The following is a 27,608-nucleotide window of genomic DNA, read 5'->3' on the forward strand; positions in this document are numbered from 1 at the left end:
CTCTGTATAGTTACAGGGAGAAGAGTTTCCTCTTCCGGGTCAGCGGCGGCAGAGACAGCACCAGAAGCGGATGTTGATATCACTTCCGGCCGCTCTCTCCTGCTCTCCGCCTCCAGTGCTGATGTTTCTCCCGGACTCCTACCCGAGGTGAGTTCTCTTTACCTCAGTTTGTTGATCCCTCTGGCTTCCTGGTCTCCCCGCTCCGCGGCGTGGAGAGAGGGACCCTGAAACTGAAAGAGAGGGGTTTTAAGCGTGAGCTGAGACGCATTCCTGCCCAGCTCTGCAGGTACCACGCATCAGGAGTTGGACTCACGCGTTTTCGTGCATGTGTGCGCATCACCGCGCTAAGGTGCATTAGTCACGCATAATTGGAGCTCCTCTGATTTTGTGAGATCATGAGATGCTACATTTGTTTGCACACAATGACTCCAGCAGGCCGGTTGCTTCAGTGCTGCCAGGCATTTTTTACAGAGCTGCTGTGACCCAGAATTACTTAACACTTTCCAGCGCAGCCACCAACGTGGATATCATGTTCCTTTAAGGAAATTATCTTAGCATAAACCTGCTCCCTTCGCCCATCACTTGAATTTGTCAATGATTGGGTTTCCCCAATAACCAAGCAGATGCCGCCTTTCGCTGTGTTTTTTGGGGAGGCACCCCACGCATAGCAGGGCTGTCTCATTGCCTTAGTATAACTCCTGATGCATGCTACTTGGCAGTGCTGTCTCATAGTGTTAGTCTACTGTCTGACGTGTGGTACTTGGCAGGGCTGTTTCATAGCATTAGACTAACTCCTGATGTGTTGTACTGGGCAGGGATGCTGTCTCTCATATTGCACCATGGCATTACAGTGCAAATCCTGGCATAAGTGGTGCACATCCAGAAGCACTGTATGCTGTTTAAGAGAGGTAGACAGGTAGTGACAGCTGTGGAAGGTAGACAGTTTTTTTTTGCGGTTTTATGTAGCGCGACCTCGACCCACAAGTATTGGTGCACTTCACATGAGCACAAGTTACATTACACAAAGTTACATTATTTTTTTAAGCCTTTCAACTTTTTTCGGTCTACGTTTCAGTTTCTGTTTTTCTGCCCCTTGTTTGTAATTGTCAGTGCAAGTTCACCCATCCCCTTATGCCCCACATATTGTTTTTTGTGTGTGTGCCCTGGCCCCTGCCTTTCTGCTCTATATCTGCATTAAGTTGTAGTGGCAGTCTGCTCATATCTGTATGTGCCTGTTACTGTGTCTGTGTGTCTCAGTGTCCGTCTGTCCGTGTTTGCATTCGTTTGTAGTGGTAACCTACTCACGTCTTTATGCACTTGTTACTGTGTCTGTGTGTCTCAGTGTCTGTCTGTCCATGTCTGCATTAAGTTGCAGTGACAGTCTGCTCACGTCTTTATGCACTTGTTACTGTGTCTGTGTGTCTCAGTGTCTGTCTGTCCATGTCTGCATTAAGTTGCAGTGGCAGTCTGCTCATCTCTTTATGCCCTGTGTCTATACATAGAGCTTGTTACTGTGTCTCCCAGTGTCCGTCTGTCAATGTCTGCATTTTAGTTGTAGTGGCAATCTGCTCATGTCTTTATTTGCCTGGTATTGTGTCTCAGTGTCCGTCTGTCTGTGTCTGCATTAAGTTGTAGTGGCAGTCTGCTCATGTCTTTATTTGCCTGGTATTGTGTCTCAGTGTCCGCCTGTCTGTGTCTGCATTAAGTTGCAGTGGCAGCCTGCTCATGTCTTTATGCCCTGTGTCTGTACATATGCGCCTGTTACTGCGTCTGCGTGTGTCAGTGTCCATCTGTCCATGTCTGCATTAGGTTTCAGTGGCTGCCTGCTCATCTCTTTATGCCTGTGCCTGTACTAAGCGCATTTTACTGCGTCTGTGTCTCAGTGTCTGTCTGTCCGTGTATGCATTAAGTTGTAGTGGTAGCCTGCTCATGTCTTTATGCACCTGTTACTTGTGTCCGTCTGCCCATGTCTTTTCACCCCCTTGTCTCTGGCCTGGAGTGTGCACAGCACCACTGCTTCCAGGCCTCTCACAACCTTCAGAAGCTCCCATTCAGACTTCCCTTACGTCCCCCTCCCAGTGTAGTATTACCTGCCAGACACTTCACCCCCTGCAGCAGAGGGAAGCAGGGATGCTCTGAGGAGCTGATGAGGGGACTGGGACTTCACAGGGCTGGGCGACCCCTCCTTACTAAAACTGGGAAACAACTGATGGGAGGTGAAAGAGAGCACAAAACACCACAGTTCAAACACATGCAGCTTTTACATCCCACCTCCTGTACCGATAACAAAAATGGATTAATTTATCATATAAAAACGGGAGGAGATCATTTTTAGTGAAATAATTGATTCCACTTGTTATGAAATCACTAATTACGTTCTTCTTGAATTATGTCTGAAAGCAAAGTTACCTGCTCTAGCAGCGTGATTGTTTTACAAGTTTTTATTAAATAATCTTTTGATGACAAATTGACCAGGAGTGCACTGAAAGTTGTCCTAGTTGGACTCCTGGTCTAGGCAAGACTGCTGGTTTAGGGATGGCAGTACTTTTGTTTGGAGGCGACTAGGCCAATGCAGCAAAAAGTCACACTGTCAGCCCAACCCTCCCGGCTCACGAGCAGTACCTCACCAAAAACCCAATCAGTAGAAAGTGATTTGTCGTAGCCTTTACGCATGGACTCAAGAGTGCGACATCGCAGGGAGCTCGTGGTTAAAGTGAGATTACCCTTTACTTGCAACAGCAACAAGTCTCATTCGCACACAGACAATGAAAGAGATGCATTATAGTTTTCAATAAGTTTTATCAAAAGACTGCAATCTACTGTAAAACGCATGGGCTACAATGATTAGGATAATTAACAGTGCAAGACACAGAACTGTGTAAACAAGAGTCATGAATACAAAGACCCCCACCATCTTGCAATAACACAAGGCTGAAATACTTGTGAAATGTACTCTACCACCCTAGCATGATAAACCTGATCTCTAACAGAAAATAAAGACCATACTTTACTGTAGCTCAATGGCCATAGTTAGAAAATATAGGGCACTAGATGGAGGTCTGGTGTCGCCAGTTTCAAAAATATATGAAGCTGCAGGTGCGACCGCATCCATCTATGGGTTGAAAATTTGGGGATACTCAAATGCACATGTATTACAGTAAATGGAGAATAGATTCTTGAGGAGCCTTTTTAACCTTCCCCAAAGTGTACCCCTTCTTCCTTTGAGGTAGGAAGTAGGCCTCAATAGTATCCAATAGTCAGAAACTGAAAAAATAATACTGGCAGTACATAAGCATTACATCTGCCTGGTTTTTATTGCACAAATGTATACCACACTTTGAACCCTATTTTCATAGATTACTGCCCCCCCAGGCAAAGCAGCTTTATGTCCTATTCAGATGTGGGGTGTTGCCGCTGAGATCTTACATGGTTAAATGAGTTAAGGCCACAAATATGTCTGCCCAGTGCTCTTATTGCTCTAACAAAAGTGAGACTGAAGCAGACTTCTTCTTTTGTCCGTTATAAGAGCAACTGCGCAAAAATGGATACTACCTCTATGTAGAGATATGGGTGCAAGACTCTATTGGGAGATTATGAGGGTCATGAAAATTGAAACACGAGAAGTTAACGTCTCCCTATATAAGTTATCCTCGAAGGGCTTAAGAGTATAGTCATTTAGATCATTGTTATAAACTGTTAAATTTATTGACGTATTTTAAAATGCATGGAATTTTATGAATTTTATTATATTATAGTATTTTAAGATCTATCGTTTTTTGGGCGTAAGAGTATAGTACAGAGAGAGAATCCTTACCTTAGCAACGTATAGAGGACCCTTGGAATTAGAAGGTGTTATGAGTTATATAGACCACTGTTTTAAATTGCAAATTTATTGATGTATTTTAAAATGTAGCAAATTGTTTGAATCTATCTATTTTATAGTTTTATGACTTATTGCTTTCATGATTTTTGCCTGAAATAAAGTATTTGCTAGCAGTCAATTCTCCTCTGGTTTTAGCACCCAGATACTAGTCATTTGTTTAATTTACTGGCGAGAAATTGTCACTCAAAGTGTCACACACTTGGCAATTTAATCTCACACATAACACCACTGAAATTGTAGAAATGCCACACATAAGCAATCTGCAAACTTGATAGCTATGCTGCATCTTACTGCAGTGTGAGGAATCTGCGCACACAACACTGTATCTTACTGCACTGAGAGGAACCTATACACGCTGCACTGCATCTTACTGCTCTGTGAAAAATCTGTCCGCGTTGCACTGAATCGTACTGCAGTGTATGGAATCTGCACACTACACTGCATCTTACTGCACTATGATAAACCTTTGTCACTGCACCACATCTTACTGCACTGTGAGAAACCTATGCACACTGCACTGCATCTTTCTGCAATGTGAGGAATCTGTCCACGCTGCATCTTACTGCACTGCGAGGAATCTTTGGACTGCACTGCATCTTACTGCCCTGTGAGGAATCTGTCCACGCTGCACTGAATCTTACTGCAGTGTAAGGAATCTGTACACTACACTGCATGTTACTGCACTGTGAGGAATCTGCACACTACACTGCATCTTACTGCGAGAAATCTTTGCCACTGCACTGCATCTTACTGAACAATGAGAAACCAGTGCACACTGCACTACAAAGAATCTGCACACACCGCTTTTTACTGCACAGTCAGAAAACTGTGCCTGCTGGAATTGATCTTAGTGCAGTGTGAGAGATCTGTGCACACTGCAATGCCTTTTAGTGTATTATTAGTAATCTGTGCGTGCTGCACTGCCTTTTAGTGTATTATTAGTAATCTGTGCATGCTGCACTGCAGCTCACAAGACACAGATTACGAAAGCAGTGTTCTGCTGCTCAGATTCCTATGGGTTTGGCCGCAAAGGAAGTCTGATGGTCCAGGGGTATCTAGGGCGCAGTTCATTACTTTCCTTCAGACAGTGGTCCTGCATTGGTGCAAAAGAGAAGCTACACCTGATCTGGGATTATGCCCACATTACTTACACTGATTTTGTGCTGAGCAATGGGTTAGTAGAGTGTGCCAATGGTATTAGGTACAAGAGTGAGTTGGCTACATAATCTGGATGGCCTTCAGAGAGCACTGAATAATTTTTCTAGAGGATGCCTAGAAGTTATGAACTCCGCCCTATACACCCCTGTACCATCAGAATTCCTTTGCGGCTATACCCACTGGAATCTGGGTTAGGGAGGGTGCAGTGCAGAGGTGGAGCAGAAGGGTGTTCCAGGCCTTGGAGTTGAGGTAGGAGAAGGCGTGTCCTCCAGTGCGGCAACAGTGTATGCTTGGTACCTTTGCAAGGGCGAGTTGAGCGAAGGTTCCTGTTCGGTTGGTAGAGGTGAAGGCGGTGGTTCAGGTAGACGGAGCCTTGGTTATGGAGGGCTTTGTAGACATGTGCCCGAAGTTTGAAGTTTCATCTCTTCTGGATCTGGAGGCAATGGAGGATTTTTAGGTGCTGTGTGATGTGGGTTCTCTCGGGTAGGTTGAGGATCAGTCTGGCAGCTGCGTTTTGGATTGTCTTGGGTCCTTTGTTTCGGTGGTGGTACCTGCATAGAGTGCGTTGCTGTAGTCCAGTCATCAGCTGGTGATGAGGACTTGTGTCAGTGACTTCCTTATGCTGATAGGGAGCCCGTTGAAAATCTTGCGGTAGCATGCAGAGTGTGTGGAAACAGTCTGAGGAAACGGCATTGACCTGGCGTTTCATGGACAGTTTGCTGTCAAGGATGATGCCGTGGTTTTGGGCATGATCTTTAGGTGTAGGTGTGGGTGGGGCTCTGAAGGCAACCAGGAGTCATTCCAGAGGGCTGAGCGTCTTCCAAATATCAGAACATCCGTTTTTGTCAGTGTTGAGCTTCAGACAGTTGTTATTCATCCGTGTGGATATGTTATTCATACAGTTGTGGAAGTTGGTCTTTGTCCTGGTGGGGTCGGGCAAGAGCGAGAGTACGAGCTGTTTGTCATTTGCATAAGAGAGGATGTCGATGTCATGTGTCATTGGGAGAAGTCTAGCAGGTTGTTTCTCTCCAGGTACTCGGTGAGTTTGAGGTTGATGGCCTTGTCGAGGAACAGTACCATCAAGATTGGTCGATAGTTCTGGAGCACACTGGGGTCTGCTGAGGGCTACTTGAGATGGATTCCGATCTCTGCTTGTTTCCAGGCTTCTGGGAGAGAGGCCATGGTTAGCAAGGCATCCATTGATCTTGTTTGTTCTGTGTTTGAAGATCATGTGGGGCATAGGTCGGTGGGTGCTAATGAATGGATGGAGCTCACGAGTGTAGTCATGTACGATATGCTTAGTAGTTCTCATTCATTGAGCGGGTGGTCGGCGGTGGGGTAGCTGTGATGTATGGGGGAGTAGCAGGGTTGGGGATTTAAATTTCTTTAGATGGTCTCTATCTTGTTGTGGAAGTGGTCTGAGAGAGCTTTGCAGAGTTCTTGTGATGGGGATGGAGTTCTAAGTGGCTGCCGGGCAGGCAAACTCTCGTACAATGGTGAAGAGCTCCTTGGTTTGGTTGATGCTGGTTTCGATTCGGCAGGTTAGGGCTTTATTTCCTGCTGCTTTGATGTGGCATTGGTAGCTGTTGAGGGCCAATTTGAAGGTGACTCGGCCGGCGTGTTGGTGAGCCACTTCCTCTCTGGTTGTTTACACCTGCATTTGGAATCGCTGACCTCCCGGGTGTACCAGCTGGCACGTTTAATGAACAATTTCAACTAACATTTGATCCAAAATCGATTAGTTTCGATTAGTAGTTTTGCACAAAAAAATTATGCTAATGGCCCACTCTGGGTCCGTTTTGGTAAAAAAATCTACCTGAAATGTTTGTTGATTGTTTATATTAACCCCTTAACTGCTGGATCTCCCTGACCCGTGCTGGGTCCATTTTTATCTATTTGGGGTAGTTTGCACTTAGGGCTCCATAACTGTTTTCCATGTATTATACCCACTGCAAATTTGTGCCCTCTTTTTTCTAACATCATGGGGATTGTAAAGCTACCCCGGGTTTCTGGATTCCCCTGGAGGGGACTGAGAAAATAGGCAAAATATAGCAAAATGTTTCGTTTTTTAAAATCATTTTTTAAAAGTGCGCTGTATAAATGTGTCTTTTTCCCCTAAAAATGTTATCAAATATTTGCTGTACTAAGGTCACCGTCCTACATTAGCCTGATTACCAGCTAGTTAGTATATCCAAAGGGAGGCACCGCTTGGCTTGTGGTGGTCATATTTATTATCCAGTACTTTGTCCAATTATTGATATACAGACTATGGGGGTGATTCTGAGACTGGCGGGCGGCGGAGGCCGCCCGCCAGTCTTCCCCCGACAAAATACCGCTCCGCGGTCGCAAGACCGCTGAGGGTATTTTGAGATTTGCCCTGGGCTGGCGGGCGGCCGCCAAAAGGCCGCCCGCCAGCCCAGGGCAAATCTACCTTCCCACGAGGACGCCGGCTCCGAATGGAGCCGGCGTAGTGGGAAGGTGCGACGGGTGCTGTTGCACCCGTCGCGTATTTCAGTGTCTGCTTTGCAGACACTGAAATACTTTGTGGGGCCCTCTTACGGGGGCCCCGCGGCACCCCCTACCGCCATCCTGTTCCTGGCGGGAGACCCGCCAGGAACAGGATGGTGGTAGGGGGTGTCAGAATCGCCATGGAGGATTCTCCCGAGCAGCGGAAAGTCGGCGGGAGACCGCCGACTTTCCGTTTCTGACCGCGGCTGAACCGCCGCGGTCAGAATGCTCGACGGAGCACCGTCAGCCTGTTGGCTGTGCTCCCGTGGTCGGTGACCCTGGCGCCAGGGTCAGAATGACCCCCTATATGACAGTTTTCCTGGAAATAATCTCCATTTTGGTTCTCTTGTTCCAGGTCCTAGGTCAGGAGTCTTCTCGCCGATCATTTGGAATAAAGCAGAATAATGCAGGTAAGCCACCTATTCGGTTTATTATGTTTGTTTTTATTTAAATCTTCACCATATCCTTTCTCCCTAGTGATATACAACCAGGAGTGCATAGGGTTGGTGAACAGTGCTCAAAAGATAGACATCTCCCTTTTACACTTTGGAAACCTATTCACATTATAAGTGTAAAAATGAAGGAAACATTTATTCTTGCCCGGAAGAACAATCCACCTATTTTCCGGCACCAAGTGCCCCGAGTATGTGAGGTCAGTGAAGGTCAGTGAAGCTCCTGTGGGTCACCCCTTTTCCCTTAGCAATGCACCTGTATAGTTCCTTCCCTCCACCTCCAAGCCTGGATCAGCAGACCTTTGGTAACGAGGCCCTATCTCATTGATTGTACACCGCTAAGGAATCCTTTCTCCATCCTTCAAACTTCTGTGTGTTTGTTTCAGCACTCCATTTATCATAATGTAGGCAGTACCCTTCCACGGTCTGCAGAAACTGCATTCACCCTTCATCTTGTTCCATGCTTAACTGCAAGCATCCAGGATGGAGCCCATTGACTCAGTACTCACGCTCATGTACACAGAGTCTTATAACTCTATCTTCACATGCAATCAAGCACTCTATTTAGACTTTGATTAACATGCAGGGGAAATTCCATCCCAACACCCCCCTCAAAGAAGCATCTAAGGATGCTATAGTTTCTCCTCCAACAGATTAGTTCTTTAGACATGCTCGGACTCCCAGGTGCAGATTGTTTAAATGATCTTGTATTGAGTAATTATTAGAAAACTCTAGGGTTATTTTACCTGGAGCTTACAAGGGGGATTAAGCAAAGATACTGGGCTCTGGTTGAAAACAAGTGAAAGAGGGAAGGCTGGGATTGTAAATTAGTGAATTGGTACGTATAAACACACACATAAAGAAAAAGAAATGTATTTCTACCACATCAAACCATTTAATTTCTTGAAGTTGATTCACAGTTCAGGGTAGAGGCATTGCTGCTGGAAAATTTCATGCGTTAATGGAGGTATAAAAATCATACCAATTCTTTTAGGAGAAAAGCCAAAACATGGAGCATATTTTTGTCCTTTATTTTTGTCTAGAAAGAGGTCCTGGTGTCAGATTATTCCACAGCTCAGATAAGATCCATGGGAACTTGAATGATATGTACACCATTCATGTTAACATGTACAGGGTGTCACAAGTGGTTAAAATACATCCTTGTGGCAGTATACAGTGTTGTAATTTGTTATGTATTTTGAGTATGTTCTTGGATTGAGGTTAGTTATGGATGACTCACAAAGACCGGCTTGCAGAACTTACTACTAGTGAGAAGCTGATGGAAGTACAAGTGCACCTGCCGGTGTACCTAGGATATAAATTGAGTGGTAGAAATGGGGTTACTTGTTGGTTAGGGTAGGTACCTCAGACAGGCAGGGACTACCACTCTAGTCAGGGCGAGGGAGTTAGACACCCAATATAATCCCTGCTCACCCCCTTGGTAGCTTGGCACGAGCAGTCAGGCTTATCCCTGAGGTGATGTGTAAAGCGTTTGCACACCACTCGGGACATAACAAATACACCACAAAGGAGACATAACAACAAGTTATATAAAAATAAACTGTATTGCATAAAACATAATTAGACTCAACAGGACATTTATCAGTAATACCCTGCTATTCGAGCAGTTGTCAGAACATTACGCAGGTTACTAGTACTCTGCGAAAGCAAGCAATAGTCAGGTAAACATATAGGTTTCTGGTATTCTGCAACCCAAGCAGTAGTCAGGTTGTTATTATCACCAAAAATGCACGTCAGAATAAACATATTATCAGAAATTCCCAAAAATCATGAATGTACATAAAATGATACTTATGAATCCCTGCTCTCATTTTATATTACACTGATCAAATGTTTATCATCATAGATATTTGGCTATTCAAAATTGAGTAAAGATAAATAAATGTTAGAAAAGTACACTTATTGACTTTAAATATTAAAAATCTTGAAAGTCTGTGTTTATACAATACTACTTTTCTTCTCATATTATACACATTATTATATTCCTTGGACATATATTTCCTTACTATGTACTTACATATCTATTTATGTATTACTCTAGTCCTACTGTACTAGAGAAAAAAAAAATCTATAAATAAAATTCAAATTATAAATAAATCTAATAATATATATATATATAGTAAGGAATACACAAATGTAATAAAAATAATAATAAAAAATGTGTATATATATATAAAATATAGTTTTTACTCTTGTAAGCTTTACTTTGTCTACCCATCACCATATGTCATGTCTCTATCAATCTATCCTCCATTCCCTTTTAACGTTGGCTCTATTGCTATCATGTATATTGCATTGCTCCGCAGCGACACTGAATGTTTGTATCACTGTCTTTGTATAGTTTATTCTGCCGCACAATTTCCCTTATTGTGAGTCCCTGTAGGAAGCTGACCTGGTGTGTGCTGGGTACTTGCACCTTATACCAGGTCCAGGTATCCCCTATTAGTGTAGTGTAGGCAGTGTCAAGAAGCCAGGCTCTCTAGAGGTAGCTGTGGATGAGCAGCCAAGACTTATCTAGGAGACATGCAAAGCTCGTGCAGTACCACTGTAGTCACACAGCACTCAAGAGCATGAAAGAAAACACTCAGTGTTACAAAACTAAATGTACTTTACTTAACTGACACAGTAACCAAAAAGTACTAGAGGGGCAATCCTCCAATAGGAGGTAAGAAACACAGAAGATTAGTACACTATAACCAGAAATAGTCATAAATAGAAATAGAAAAGAGAGCAATAATAATAGACACTAGTCACCCAAGGGTGAGTCCAAACCATATACTAAAAAAATTGAATGTGAATGCAGGACCCCCACCTAGGTAAATGGCGTGTGTAGAGAGGAGCTGGGGGAACTAGGAAACCCTAAGGTAAGTATCACACTGCCCCGCAGTGACCAGTAAGAAAGGAGTAAGTTACTGGATTTTCCCCAAACCGCCCAAAAGGACGGAAAAGAAGATAATGCAACACCCAGACAAGACTGCAAGAAACCGGTGGTGGATTCCTGAGGAGGAAGACCAGTGGAAGAAGGAGACCAAGTCCAGAAGTGTCCTGTGGTGGCAGTAGCCACTACCCACCTGCGGTTGCAGTTGGTCGATGGTAGGCCGAAGATGGTCAGCAATACAGCCCTGGAGCCGGAGGAGAGTTCCTGGAGGATTCAGTCAACGTCCCATGCCAGATGGATGATTGCAGTCAGTCAGTGGCATGGAAAGGCAACCAACAAGCCTTGCCAAAGGCAGAAGTCGTGGTGAAGCAAAAGTGGAGCTGCCAGGGACCAGAAAGGTCCAGGAGGACTCAGCCCACAGGGGGAGTCTTGGGGGGACCCTCAGCAAGGCAGAGAGTCCACAGAAGAGAAGACAGCCCCCACAGGAGACCCACTGGAAGAGGACCCATGAGTTGCAGAGGAACCCACACAGCACAACTGGAGAATGGTCACACGCCACAGAAGAAGCACACAGAGGGCTGTGCGCCACAGGAAGGAGGGTTGGGGCTACACGGAGCCTGCAGATCACTTGGAGGAGATTCCAACAAGCCTTGGTAGCTTCAAGAGGCACAGGGGTACTGTCCTGCTTGGGAAGGCAAGGGCTTACCTCCACCAAAGTTGGACAGCTGGCAGTGAGGACTCCCCGTGATGCAGGATCCATGCAGCCGGTCGTCCTTGCAGTTGGTGGCTGCCGATGCAGGGGAGTGACTCCTTCACTCTAAGGGAGATTCCTTCTTCCTTCTCATGCAGACTGAAGACTTGCCGTTCTCGGAGGACGCACAGCCGGGGAAATGTGGAGAAGTTGGAAGGAGCTGTGGATACAATGTTTCAAGCAGAGTCTTCATCGTGGATGCAGATTGTCGGTTCCTGGAGAGTTCAGTCACAGTTCCAGTGGCTGGAAGTCAAAGTAGAGGTTGCAGAGGAGTCCTGCTGGAATATTGCAAGCCGAATCTGAGGACCCACCCTAGAGGAAGACCCTAAATAGCCCTGAAAAGGGGATTGGTCACCTAGTCAAGTGACCACCTAACAGGAGGGGGCTGTGACGTCACCTGCCTGACTTGGCCACTCAGATGCTCCCAAAGGCCTCTGCCCATCTTGGATTCAAGATGGCAGAATCAAGGGATCCTCTGGAGGAGCTCTGGGCACCACCCCCGGGGTAGTGATGGATAGGGGAGTGACCACTCCCCTTTCCCTTGTCCAGTTTCAAGCCAGAGCAGGGACTGGGGTCCCTGAACCGGTATAGACTGGTTTATGCACAGAAGGCACCAAATGTGCCAGTGGCTTGTGGAGGCTACACCTGTTTCTGAAGGGATAGGGTGTTACCCCCCTCTCCCAAAGGAAACCCTTTGCTCTGCCTTCCTGGGCTTGAGCTGTTCAAGCAGCAGGAGGGCGGGAACCTGTCTGAGGGGTGGCAGCAGCTTGGGCTGCTGGAAAACCCCAAAAGGCTGGTAGCAGCAATGCTGGGGGTCCGCTAAGGAGCCCCCAGAGTACATGGAATCATACTTCCAATACTGGCAACTGTATTGGGGTATAATTCCGACATGTTTGATACCAAACATGCCTAGGTTCGGAGTTACCATTATGTAGCTGGACATAGATAGTCACCTAGCAGAGGTGCCCTCACACACAGATACCTGCACCCTGCCTTCTGGGCTGGGAGGGCCTACCATAAGGGTGATTTACAGTGACCCGGTGCAATGACCTGTAGTGAAAAGGTGCACACACCTTTTCATGCAGGCTGCAATGGCAGGCCTGCAGTTACATTTTACATGGGCTCCCCATGGGTGGAGTAATACATGCTGCAGCCCATGGGGATCCCCTGATACCCCATTGTCCTGTGTACCTGGGTACCATTTACTAGGGACTTACATGGGGGCACCTGTATATCAAATGTGGGGTGTATGTGGTTCAAGTAACCAAGTTTAAAGGCAGAGAACATAATTAGTGGGGTCCTGGTTAGCAGGATCCCAGTGAACACAGTCAAACACACTACAACAGGCAGAAAATGGGGGTAACCATGCTGTCCAGATGTAGAAATACTAAGGGACATATTTAAGAGCCCCTAGCGCCATTCCAACGCCACATTAGCATAATTTTTTACACTAATGTGGCGTTAGAAGGCTAAAAAACGCTATGCCATATTTACAAAGTGGTGCAATGCATGCATTGTGCCACTTGTAACTCTTTATGTTACATTACACCTACACCAGGCATAATGTATACAAAGGGGGCGTTGCCCTGTTAGGCATCTAAGAGATTTCCTTGTGCCATTTTTGTCAGGAGTTTTAATGCCTTCTCAGAGCAGTCGTTAAAAGGAGGCTTCTATTGGTTACAATGGGCCTCTGGGTGCTTTGCAGGATTAGCGTCAGAATTGTTTACGCTAATCCTACAAAGCGCAGGACTGTGCGTAAAAAAATTCTGCTGTGAGTCCCCTAACTACCGCCATGGTGCTTTAGGAGGGCACTAAGGGGTGTAAGAAAAGTAGCACGGAGTGCAGGCTTCACCAACCCCAAAATTCTGAAATACGCCCTGTGAGACTCACAAGATTATTTATACGTGAGTTCCAGAGACCTTTCCCCTCATGAGTGATCACACAGAAGTGGATGTTGGTTCTATCTTTGGAGGCCACCAGCTGGAGTCCCATGATGTAGAGCTCTTACCGAAGATCACAGTTTGAGTCTTATCAGTATTCAGTTTGAGACCGTTGGTTTTCATCTACTGGGAAATTTCAGTCATGCAGGAATTTAAGTTGATCCGGAAACTGGCCGTTTTGACCATGAGAGTCAGAATGAGTTACATGTGGTCTGTGTAGGAGAGGACATTGATGTTGTGAGAGCGGAGGATTCCGGATAGAGGGATCCTTGCGAACTCCGAAAATGAGGTCACAGGCATCTAAAGTGTACAGTGTCAGGCTGACTGACTTGGTTCTTCCAGTCAGGAAAGAGTAGACCCATCGGAGTGCGTCTCCTTGGATTCTGATCTTGCATCAGTGTTGAATGAGGATGGGGTGAGAGACTGTTTCAGACTCTGCAGAGTGGATCAGGAGGATGAGGACACTGTGTCTCTTCTGTCATGGCGCTAGTGCCTGCAAGGTAACTGCGCTTGGGACTGCTTGTTCAATGGCAACGTACAGCAATAATCAGTGCTCGTGGGTTTCCTAGAGCTTTTGGACCCTGTGCCAATGCACCTGCTGCACCATCCACATAATGGCCCTAGTGCCTGCAAGGTAACATGAGGAAATTGTTTATATTCAGTAATGTATGTGTTCCATAAAAGGCACAGTTGCAGGTTGTAGGTGAACAAACACAAAAACTGTCATAAAAAATGATGCATTTAAACTTATCCAGCTCTTCAAAAGAAGTTGCCACAGGTGCCATAAATAAAACTTATGCTTTACAGATCAAAATGGAAACCTATCATTGCTACATTTTGTTACAATGTGGTTTTCATTTTTCTGTGAAAAGATCTTATCCTGTGCTTGACAGCGAATGGGCTATCCTCTGTGTAAATTGCCCAAGATCACCATATTTGAGGCTGACGCTGAGACTGAAATGCAGTATTGTACTTTGTTCCTTAGAAGGCAGTTTCACAAATTAAATGGACTCAAAGAAGAAGGATTTTGCACAAAAAAAGTGCCAATGTTTTGTGCAGATGAAGAACAAGATAACTTTTGACATGGCTATGTCTAAAATAAAATTGAAAAAGGGCACAAGTAGGCGCCATGGAGAAAGGCTGTTTTCTATAAAGGTTGTTACTTTGAAGTCAGCAGAAAGCAAAACAAAAAAAACAGGATTCCACAAAAACACATCTTGACATTTGACCTCGGTCTTTGAATGCCCAGAAAAACGTGACAGATAAGAACACGATTTAAAGACCTGTTGACAGAAAACAAGTTTATGGAAGTATTCAGTGAACACAACTTTCTGATCGGTGGGACAAACTGAACCTGGTCCACCCCACAGTCCTTACTAATGGTACGTTAACGGCTGCATAATCAAAGCACCATGACTCCCAGAATGCACTAACACAACATTTTGAAAACATTACATGTGCACAGCACATCACATTTCATGTATATACAACTAAAGTACTAGCTACCCCATCTACATTGACCTAGTGACAACCTGTACATGGCAGAGACAGAAATGAAATGACACACTCACAATAGCGTACAGAACAACATACAGCTACAGCTGAATGACCATTCCCCGTGGGCGCAAATCAAAGAGCCCAAATCTGAAATAGACGGAACATTGTTTTGAATGTAAGATGGCTGAGTCGACACACATGCACAACATCCAGATACAGGACTTTAATCCTTGCATACTCACATAGTATGTACCCACTAGTACACAATTGTGTATTATCCAGCTATAAATGTTGACTGCTAGCAAGCCTCACAAATCACTAGGTGACAGAGGTGGACAGTCATGTCAATTATCAGAGTATAACACAACTCATCTGCTGCGCAGTCTGTTCTAAACCTGTATGACGTCTACCAACTTGCAGTATGGCAATCAAGTCACTGAGTAGTATGTACAATAAAGATGTGCTGAGCAGCATCTGTCAGTGTCATTGCAGGGAATCATGTAGAGCCACTGTCCTGTATCTCATTAGGAGCTAATCTAACACCCATGCCAAGCTGAACCCTGTGTCTCAACCCAGCCACTGCCACCATGGAGAGGATATCAAACACTGCCAGTCCCCCTCAGGAAGGAGGCCCCAGTGAGGACAACATGCCTGGATGTCTGGACAACGACCAGCAATCTGGGACACCTGGTCAGTCAGCGACTCCACCCTGCCCACATAAACACCACCCACCCCTGGTGCTACCACATCACAATCAACCAGTCACCTGCCAACCTGTGTTCCAAGGCCAGTTCAATCAATAGTGTGCCTCACAGTACAGGGCTATGAGATGAACCCTACCATCCCTGACAATGAAGGGCCTATTACCACTGGGAGTGGGCACACCGGGGCAGGTGCATAGGCACCTGGTGGGAGAGATTCTGTGGGCTAGAGGGAGGGGCCTCAAAGGGACTCCACTGACCAGGAATCTATATCCCAAGTCCTGGGGGCATACCAAAGTTCCCAGGACAGGATGGGCCAAACGATCACCATGTTGGGGGAGAATCTAAGTCTACAGAGGGAATACCACCAGGAAGTAAGTGGCAAGCACATAATGCCACCATGGCTACCATTGCAGGGGTGCTGAGGAACATCAATACCACCCTCATTGGTACCTCTGCTCACCATCAGGCCCTTTCCACTGGCAACTTAACTTCTGCCCCATCTGCAGTAGCTAGTGGAATGGAGGTCCTGCTAGGGAAATCATAAGCCTCAGACGCCCCTTGCACTGTAGTTGAGGAAACCCTGCAAACGTAGATATCCATCCAGACATCCAGCTAAAGTAGATTCCAAGACCCAATCCACTGCCAAGAAGTGAAGCTCACCTGAAATGTCACCCTTGTGTGCCACTGAGACACCCTCGTAGATTTTTCTTCATGGCAGCGTCCCAAAGTCCAAACAGTGCAGCACTCACCATTCCAAGTGGGACGATTTTGAGAGTTAGACACGCTCTCATGGCCCAAATGTAAAACCAAAACCCAAAATAATCAAACGTCCTCTTGCTTGCCGTGGGATAATATGTTTTAGTGTGCGGGGAGGGAGCTAAAAGACTGTTACCCCCACCACCGGTGGGCAGAACAACTTTGTCCCCATTTATTTGGGGGCGGGTTATGACCATACCCCGCCCTCTTGTTTTGAAAACAAATCTTTCCTGGTCTCTGGTGGGCTTATATAAATAGGCCCATCTGCCCCCAAGGGGTGAGGGGGGCAGAAATCGGCAATAGTAATGTGCCTCCAAGGGGAGCGACCCTTGCCAAAGGGGCTGCCCCCCCCCCAACAAAACACACACACATACACACGCACACACCAATCCCTGCCGCCCAAGTGGTTTCTGCCCCCCTGGGAGCAGATCGACCTAATAGAAATAGGCTGATCTTCCCCCAAGGGGGGCAGAAATGGCCTAAAGTGAATTTGGTCCCCAGGGGAGCGACACTTGCGTGAAATTGGTGCAAAAAAACCCTGGTGTCTAGTGGTTTCTGGCTCTCTTGGGCGCAGATCGGCCTAATAAAAATAGACCGATCTGCCCCAAAGGGGGTCAGAAATGGCCTAAAATAAATTTGCCTCCCAGGGTCGCTCCCCTTGCCTAAGGGGTCGCTCCCCTTGCCTGAAATTGACATAAAAAATACAATCCCGGTGTCTAGTGGTTTCTGCCCTCCTTGGGGGCAGATTGGCCTAACAAAAATAGACCAATCTGCCCCCAAGGGGGGCAGAAATGGCCTAAAGGTAATTTTTCCCCCAGGGGAGCGAACCTTGCCTAAGGGGTTGCTCCTCCATGTGTAAAAAATGAAGAAAAAAAAAACAGATCCCTGGTTTCTAGTGGGTTCTGACCCTTAAATTAGGCCGATCTGCCCGGGGGGGGGGGGGGGGAGGCCTTAAAATCAGTTGCCACCTGGTGAGCGGCACTTGCCAAAGGGGCTGCTCCCCTTATTCATAAACACAACACAAACACAATCCCTGGTGTCTAGTGGGTATTTCTGTAGCCCGATGACTTCGGGATCGGGAAGCAGAAATGCTCAGAGAGACATCAAAGTAAAGGAAAGCCCTGTCCTTTCCTCTGCAGCCTCTCCCGCCCCCAGCCTGTGAGCCAAAGAGAAATGCTTTTGCATTTCTCTTCCGATCTGCGCTGGAAGCGGGGCGGCCTCTGATGAGGTCAAACCACGATCACACGCTGACGTCACAGATGTCATTTTGGGGGGGCTCAGGTGGAAGGGGAAGCCGTTCCCCCTCCATCCCTGCCCATGGGAGGGGGGTGCGAGGCCCTTGGGGGAAGCGATAGCTCTTCCCCTGGAGGCCTATACTTGGACGAGGTGGTTACGCCCCGGGTGCCTGAGCGCCACGGCAATGGACATAATCACCTCGTCCAGGGCACCCGAGGGGTTAAAGACAGAGAGACAAGTATCATGCAGTGTTTACCATGCTTACCATACCAGAAGCGAAGAAAAAGGTTAAAATTCCCAAAACACACTGTAATGCATGAATACAGAAGCCTCAACGGGTGCGTTGCAATGCATTATAATGGCTCTCTAGCTCACAGGTAAGTCTCCCATACATGCATCCAGTCCTCGCCTCTGATGATGCACACTGAAAACAAAGTGGAGAAAGAACAATAAAGTAAAGAGCATCATCACTGGAAACATCAGAGTGAACCAACAGGAAATGGACTCGGAACAATTCATGATCATAGGCGGCAGGTGCTGGAAAAAGAAGAGAAAAGAAACAAAGCGTGGGTGGTAACATGACCCCAAGTCACAGCAGTGGTGGGATAGGAGGACTGTGTCATTCATACAATTGAGACTTTCTGATACTGAAAAGACACAGGACACATTGTACTCCAAAGACCTGATTTTAAATAAATTTCGGGGGACTGGTTACTCTCTTCACAAATGCTACTGCATTAAAATTTTGTGATAAATGTAATAAAGCAGAGGGGATATTACCAAGTTCTTAATCCAGTAACCTATCTGCCAATCTCTAAATCATCACCAAGTCTGCTACCAGTGTGATAGGATGGAGGGCCAGCAGTACAGGAAGGGAGGAGGGGGCTAGGGACAAGTGTATCCCCAGAGGCACTGGAAAAGGAATCTGAGTTTCAGACTGGACTGATGGCAAATGAGCCCTTGAATCTGCTGTGGGTACGGGTGCTTCTTAGGATCCTTTCATCTCACAAGCTCATGTGCCCGACACCTGGATCCTCCAGTCGAGGCAAGCAGCCTCTTGTGGTTTCTGAGACTCTGTTCCCATCAAGTAAGAGGGTCAGTAACACTGATGCATTATGTGCCTATGTGAGACCGCAGGAATAGAATGCACTGTACACCAATACTCCACCAATTGCAGGTGGAAGCAGAACCAGAAAGGAGCACACACCTACGTGTGTGTCTCCTCTGTTTATATCTCATAAGCACCGAACTGTGCACCTCCTGTTTGTACCTCATAAGCCCCTACCTGTGCGCCTCCTCTGTTTATACCTCATAAGCCCCTACCTGTGACCCTTCTCTGTTTATATGTTCTACTTTATAAGTACTTACCTCTGCACCTTTGCTGATGGTAGCTCATAAGCACCCACCTGTGCACCTCCACTGTTTGTACCTCGTCAGCACCTACCTATGCACCTTCTGTGTCTACGTCTTAAAAGCACCTACCTGGGCACCTCCTCTGTCTGTAACTCGTCAGCACCTACCTGTGCAACTCCTCTGTTTTTACCTCAAAAGCATCTACCTGTGCACCTCCCTTGTTTATACGTACCTGTGCACCTCCACTGTTTGTACCTCATAAGCACCTACCTGTGCACCTCCTCTGTTTATACCTCATAAGCACCTACCTGTGCACCTCCACTGTTTGTACCTCATAAGCACCTACCTGTGCATCTCCTCTGTTTATACCTCATAAGTACCTACCTCTGTACCTCTTCAGTTTGACCGTGCGATATGTCAGATAAATTGTTGGTTGTGATTGAGTCTCAATAATAAGGACTAAAGAACTGATATTGAAAATTAAATCATGAATCAATGTTTGTTTGCCTTATCTCTGTACATAATGTAAAGGGTGGGCTTTAGAGTGACCATTCACTGTTTTACAACAAAGGCTCTGGAAGGAGCTGCAGCTTGAAATGCAACAAGGTCTGACCTTTGGCTACTTTAGGAAGAACCAAAGAATCTCTTGTGTTTGTAACGTGTGCGGCCAGAACCAGGGCCGTAAGTTGCACTCATTTTAGGGAGATGGGCAGATGTTACAGCAATAAAAATCCACCTCAGCGCAAAATAATGTTAGTGTTTCAGGTTAGAAGAAACCAGAAATGCTTGAACCAACCCTGGTGGATATTGAGAAAGTGGCAATAGTTACTTAATGAACAGCAAGGTAAAGAGAGGCGTTGACACGTGAGCTGATTCAGTGCAAACAGGAAAGCATTGATGTATGTGAACGCAGTTACCTTTGTTACATACTTCAATGGGAGTTAACTTTGTTATACACTTCCTGAAACTGAAGAAACAGCAGTACATCCTGATCCCTCTGTTTCCACAATCTGTTCTTTTTTTTAAATGAAATCTTATCCATTTGCATCTACCTTACGCTGTACCTGAAGCACGTGGGTGCTCCGTGCTCACCCTTCCTTTACCACATGAACACTGGTAAATCACCTCCTTTCCTGAAGTGAATAAGATGTGACGTGAGCAACAGAACATTTAGTTAAATATCTGTGTATGGTGAAATAATAATTGCTAAGTTTCAAAGATGGTAAAGAAGAGATGGAGGTTATAGCCAGTTAAATATAATGTGTTCACATTCTGTTATATTTGCATTTCGTAATTTTAAATGTCTTTACATCCAACAGAAAACAAGCCTTGAATGCATTAAATGCTTCTAAATAAACAACAAAAGTTCGGTAACTCTACAAAAAATGGACAGAAATAGTTACCTCCAGTATTCAGTGAAACATCAGCACAGTCAGAGACTGAGGGCCCTGAATGTAAACGGACAGATCCTGGAGGAGCTGTGAAGGACAGCTCAGTGGATGTAAGTCTGAGCTGTGCAGCTCCACGCCAGAAGACTAAGAAGTAACCTCTAGAAAATCAAAGCAACGACACTGACAAACCACCTCCTGAATGAACAGACGACCAATACCAGCTTCCATCATGGGATCGGTATGATGTGGTTACCCCAATACTCTGTTCTCTAAATTGACAATAGACCATCATTCAGTGCTCTAGGTGTATTGTAAACTCTTCCCGACCAACTCACTGCAACCAGAGAAAAACACAACCCAGCGGAGACAAACAGCTGAAGGATAAAGTAAAGAGGGGTTCTGCTATCTAATATGGAGAGGACAGTACCAACATGCACTGACCAGAAGGAGGAGGATTAATCTTTACCCATAAGTATTGAAAACTATTATTAAATCTAAAAACACAATCTTTCTCAAGACATATATTTTGAGTGTGGCGAGTATTTAGCGAGCATTGTTCTTTACTTTTAAATTGGAAATCAACTGTCCTGAATACCAACACATACAGGAAATGTGAGAACAATACAGGTGCTTTATCAACCATGTTGGCCCATCAGGAAGCACAGTCATGGGCTGAAGACAAATATATATCTGACCGAGAGACACTAACCAAGAAAGAAGAATCAGACATGTGCAGCGAAAGCTTCAGTTTCTCATCCATATTAAAGTGGCAACAGCAAACACACATAGGAGAAAAGCCATTCAGATGCAGTGAATGTGTGGAGAGCTTTAGTCAGTTGCCAGACCTGCAAAGACATCAGCGAACACACGCTGGGGAAAGACCATACCACTGCAGTGAATGTGTGAAGAGTTTTAGTGACTTATCATACCTCCAAATTCATCAGCGAACACACACAGGGGACAAACCATATAATTGCAGTCCATGTGAAAAGAGCTTTAGTCAGTTATCAATCCTACGAACACATCAGCAAACACACATAGAGGAAAAACCATTCAGATGCAGTGAATGTGTGAAGAACTTTACTCAGTTATCAGATCTCCAAAGACATCAGCGAACACACACAGGGGAAAAACCATTCAGATGCAGTGAATGTGTGAAGAACTTTACTCAGTTATCAACTCTCCAAATACATCAGCGAACACACACAGGGGAAAAGCCATACCATTGCAGTGAATGTTTGAAGAGCTTCCATCGGTTATCAAACCTCCAAGTACATCGGCAAACACACACTGGGAAAAAAACATATAATTGCAGTGAATGTGAGAAGAGCTTTAGTTGGATATCACACCTCAAAAGACATCAGCAAACACACACAGGAGAAAAGCCATTCAGATGCAGTGAATGTGTGAAAAGCTTTAGTCAGCTGATAGACCTGCAAAGACATCAGCAAACACACACAGGGGAAAAACCATACCATTGCAGTGAGTGTGAAAAGAGGTTTAGTCGGTTATCAAACCTAAAACTACATCAGCGGACACACACAGGAGAAAAGCCATACCACTGCAGTGAATGTTTGAAGAGCTTTTGCCAATCATCAGATCTCCAAAGACATCAGCGAACACACACAGGGGAAAAACCATTCAGTTGCAGTGAATGTGTGAAGAGCTTTACTCAGTTATCATGTCTCCAAAGACATCAGCGAACACACACACGGGAAAAGCCATACCATTGCAGTGAATGTTTAAAGAGCTTTCGTCGGTTATCACACCTCCAAGTACATCGGCAAACACACACTGGGGAAAAAACATATAACCGCAGTGAATGTGAGAAGAGCTTTAATTGAATATCACACCTCCAAAGACATCAGCAAACACACACAGGAGAAAAGCCATTCAGATGCAGTGAATGTGTGAAAAGCTTTAGTCAATTGCCAGACCTGCAAAGACATCAGCAAACACACACAGGGGAAAAACCATACCATTGCAGTGAGTGTGAAAAGAGGTTTAGTCGGTTATCAAACCTAAAAATACATCAGTGGACACACACACAGGAGAAAAGCCATGCCACTGCAGTGAATGTTTGAAGAGCTTTAGCCATTTATCAGATCTCCAAAGACATCAGCGAACACACACAGGGGAAACACAATACAACTGCAGTGAATATGTGAAGATTTTAGTCGGCTATCACACCTCCTAAGACATCAGCAAACTCATGCAGGGTAGAAACCATTCAAGTGCAGTAAATAAGAGAAGAGCTTCAGTCGATTGCCGAGCCTACATAGCCATCAGCGAATCACAGAAGATGATAAAATTACAATTATGTGGGACATTCAAATGTCAACTGATGATAAGTAGATGATAGAAGCCCCCGCTCGTCAGCAAAGAAGAAACACAGATGTTTGTAGAATTCCAAAAGTGTCTGTTGTCAGTGGTTGCTCATTTCATTTGTATTAATATAAGAAATAAAAATGAAGTTGCAGGTAACACATTAAAGACATCAGCGGAGTGTGGACTAAAAGAAAAGAAACTGTTGTTTTTTTTCTTCAGTAAAGTAGAGTTATAAAGGAAAACATCCAAACACAACCTATCACGCTACCTGTAAAAGCAACACTATGTACAATGCTTCGACTAACAAGTGTATTTTCAGCGAAGTTAAGGGATTACTGCTAAAATCCATAAACCTATCACACTCGAACCAATTTAACAAGCATGCACTGGATAATATTCATAGCTGATTGTGGTGTTTGGGTGCTTTATGCAACATTGATGGTTCTGTGTCAGCGGGCAGAGAACAGTGTCCAAAACCATGAGGAATGGAAGTAGGAAATGTGAGCAGTAAAGAAGCCCAACTCTTAGAAGCTAGAATCCAGAACTATTGACTCCCTGCTATACATTTCTGGAACCTTGGCACTGTAAATGAAATCTGGATTGAGAAGAAAAGGAACACAAATGATATTCAGGTTTGTATTTACAAGCAAACAGGAACCCTCATTTTATAAACTCTGCTAGTGAATGCAAGGTCTTCAAACGTATGTGCTGCCTCGTGGTTAAAGAATGAACGTTTGTGATGCAGTTGAGACTTGCTCAGACCATAAATAAGATAGACCGTAGCATTCTAAATCATCTACATGTGCTTTTGTGTTGCTGGAGCTGCCAAATATCTCATATCCCAGCTTTGAGTAGGGGAAGGAGTTTTCCGATAAAATATTCACATGAGAAGAAAGAAAAGGAAAAATCTTCATTAGCCAAAGATAGTAAAAACAAATGCATTACACTGAATTAATTTTAACAGAGTGCCAAATTCCTCCTGTCAACCACATCACCACCTCCTAGTAGTGGTAGTTTGGGACAAGGTCACTTTCAGGACTTGGAAATGAAATTGTGACTTACTGTTAAATACTAGAATGAGCACAGCACATCTATGCAGCCAGAGCTCTGTCCGTCCAGGCATGTTTCGCATTGAAGGGTTTGTGAACCAATGAGAGTCAAGAGTCTCAGCACCTGATAAAGAGAGATCACTTCTGATGGATACTTCTACCATGACACCTTACCTATAGCATAATCCCCAGGTGCCAGTCTGGAGCAGGAACTTCTAGGTTATCACATTGCCGGTAGGGGGCCTGGCATTGCATCAGTGCCAAAAGTGACATCCAGTGGTGTCACCAGAGCCATATAGCGCTCACCCCAGCACAAGGACATAATTTCCCTTTTTTCTACTCTTTGGTGCAGATCCGGCGCTCACTCTCTCAAAGAGTCTTGAGTTTTCTCACAGAATTTTTTCCAACAAGTGCAGTACCATGTGTCCTCTCAAGATATCGGTGTTCAGGCCCTGTAGGGATTGGGAAAGACAGGCGTCCTTAACAGATCTCTACTTCATCTGCCGCTAGTGCCTCGGTTCAAACCACGACTCCTGGTTCTGTAACTCCTGCCAGATCAAGCACCCAAAGGACAACAAAGACCATGAGGCGAGGCTCTTCATGGCCCGGGCTAGGGACATGAAGCACAGTTAACACCACTTCCAACTTCACTCCCGGTCAAAAAGGAAACGTTCAAGAGGCAGGCCCTACCGCAAGTGTTACTGACTTTGGAAGCTGGTGACTGTATGGTGTCACTCGATGTGCAGGATGCGTACTTCCACATCCTGATCCTGCATTTGCATCAGCAGTATCTGCGTATGGTAGTGGGTTCTATGCACTATTAGTTTGTTGTGCTCCCATATGATTTAAGATTGGCACCTCGAGTTTTCACAATGGTGATGGCGGGGTTACAACCCATCTTTGAAGGTCAAGCACACCTATTTTACCCATACCGGGATGACTGGCTAATCAGAGTAGGATCGCTGGAGGCAGTATCTCCCCATGTACAGTCAAGTGCAGTCTTACTTTTCAACCTGGGTTTCTCAACAAATGAGCCACAACCCTACCTGATGCCCTCCCAACGACTCCACTTTATAGGGTCAGTTTTGGACACCACTCTTCTCCATGTCTTTCTTCCACCTCAGAGGACATTCAGGGGAAATGGTTCCCTCTTTCCAGCACAATGCGAAAGTCCCAGTTCTGTAGGTCCTTTGACTCCTAGGTCTGATGGGTTCCTGCATTCTCCTAGTCCTGTATAAATGTTGGCACATGTGGACCCTGTAGTTGCGTCTCTGTGGGCAGGGGCTACAGTACGGCGGAGACCTGTTGGATTCCAGCATAATCTCCCCAGTGCTCCAACAGAAGTCGTTTAGTGAGGGAACGAGGTGAACCTGAGTTGCAAGATGGACTTTGCTCCTCCTTCAGCAGTGGCTACAGTAGTAATACATGCTTCCACTTCATGGTGTGGAGCTCGCCTAGAGGATCTGGTGATCAGAGGCCCTTGGCCTCTGGAAGAACAGTTTCTGTTAGAACTGTGGACCATGTGTCTGGCACTCAAGGCCTTCTTCTCCATCCGTGGTCTGTCTGTCCAGGTCCTGCCGGACGGCTCTTCAGCGATGTACTACGTCAATAAGGTAGAGGGAATAGGGTCTCATCTCATTTACCTGCAAGCATTGAGACTCGTCTTGGGCACACTGCCAAGGAATTTGGTCACCAGCAGCCCCCTCGCGGAGTGTTCCTGAATGCCCGACCTGACAGCCTCAGCTGCCTTTATCTTGCCGATGATGAGTGGCGTCTGCTATGGGCATTAGTCCAGGACATCTTCATCCGGTGAGGTACACCCCTGGTGGACTTGTTCGCCTTTTTCGAATGCTCAATTCCAGCATTCTGTGCCCTCCAGTATCTGTTCACAGGAGCCTTGGGGGCATGTTTCAGTTGAAGTGGAACTTTCAATTGCACTACACATTTCCTTTGATTTCTTGGTTTCTGCGGAAGATACATCAGACTGGTCACAAGTCATTTTAATTCCCTCAAATTGTCCAAGGGGAGTGTGGTATGAAAACCTTTACTCTGCTCCATATGTCCCCTTCGGAAGCTGTCTTTCAGACTAGACTTTCTCTCCCAGTTGGAGGGAATGGTGCTACATCCCAGTTTCCAAGGCCTTCTCTTTCATGTCTGGAGATGGAACAGGGACATCTGAACTCCTTGCAGCTGCCACCAGAGGTGGTAGACATCACCTTGTCAGCGTGTCTACCCTCCACCAGAACAAGAGGTTACTTACCAGCGGTAAGAACCTTTCTGGGGTATACTCCATCTACCTGCAGACTTCTCATTGACCCAACCCCCCCTCCCTGTTTGATAGATGTGTTGTAGGGAGAGTTAATAAGATCCTAAATTCACTTTGGTACTGGACGACTCTATTGATGTTAGTCAGTCTGCTGGTCTCCAACCTGTGGAAAAAAATCGATAAAAACTGATGTCCTTGTGCACTATATGCCTTTGGTGACATCATCAGACACCACTTCCATGTCTGATGTGAACCAGCGCCTCCTACCGGCGATGTGAGAGCTTTGAAGTTTCTGGATCCAGACTGGTGCCTGGGATTATTCTACAGTTGGTGTATCCGCAGGCAGATAAGAGCGTCCATTAGAAATGTCTTTACACTTTTTTTCTTCCTACCCTCATGACCTGTCTGCGTGACGTGGCGGGAGTTCACTGAGAATTGTGTCCTCCACTTAGGCTGAGGCCACTGGGAATGTTTGATTAATTTAAATGGTTTGTTGATTGATAAGAAATCTGTCCCTAGCTTTCAGTGCGGATGTGCAGAATAAGAAGCTGCACATAGTTGCTCAGACACCCAGTTGTGTGATTATAAGACGCCAGATAACAGGAAAACAGAATTGCATTTTGCAAGCTGCGTTTGTCAATGTATTGTTGCCCTTAAAATGAAAGTAACAAAACTTTAAAAAAAAAAAAAAGCTAATGTGAGAAGCTTTAAATATATAATAACTTTCCTACTAAAGTTGACGTTATTAGCCTAAAAATGCATGTCATCCATAGGTTGGAGGAAACTTCTGGTACATATTCCTGCAAGTTTAGTTCAACCATTGGTGTTTTAAACTATGGATTTCTTTAAGTTAGTCTGTTTTATCTTTGAATATTACCTCAAATGTATAATAATTTTTAGACTTTAGGTGTATGTTATACTTTTGGTGCATCAATTCCTTGTTTCCCTACTACTGTTGATGAATTGATTAGCTAATGTTAATATCCTTTTTTGTCATTGATGTATTCTTCTGTACTATTGATGTAACAATTTCATGGAATATACCTTAATGTACATTAATTGTGAAATAAAACTTGATTGATTCATTCACTCGCATTCTGCCAACTCTTCGGTGATTTCCTTATTTATGAAGAGGGAATACTGAAATGTATGCCTAGGACAGTGATTTTTAACCTGTGGTCCTGGGGCCCTTGGGGTCTGTGAAGCCTACTCAGGGAGTCCGTAAGTGATTACAAAATCAAATAATATTAAGAGATCAATAAAGTGAATGTAAGAAGAGACGCACAATGTACAACCGAAAATACTTTAAACGTTCTGTGAATGTGAAGGACTTTGAAATTGGAGGCTGAAAATTAAGTTGCTATCCTCGGATTGATTTGTGGGAGCAGTGCAAGTGCATCAAACAGAATATAGGATGGACGATGAGTGGCCTCAGTT

The 27,608-nt window shown here is 45.2% G+C and overlaps 1 pseudogene; it reads left to right on the top strand.

Moving 5' to 3' along the window:
• Positions 1 to 27,608, top strand: LOC138287328 (zinc finger protein 271-like; annotated as a pseudogene).

The sequence above is a fragment of the Pleurodeles waltl genome, chromosome 4_1, assembly GCF_031143425.1.
Source record: "Pleurodeles waltl isolate 20211129_DDA chromosome 4_1, aPleWal1.hap1.20221129, whole genome shotgun sequence".
NCBI classification, from domain to species: domain Eukaryota; kingdom Metazoa; phylum Chordata; class Amphibia; order Caudata; family Salamandridae; genus Pleurodeles; species Pleurodeles waltl.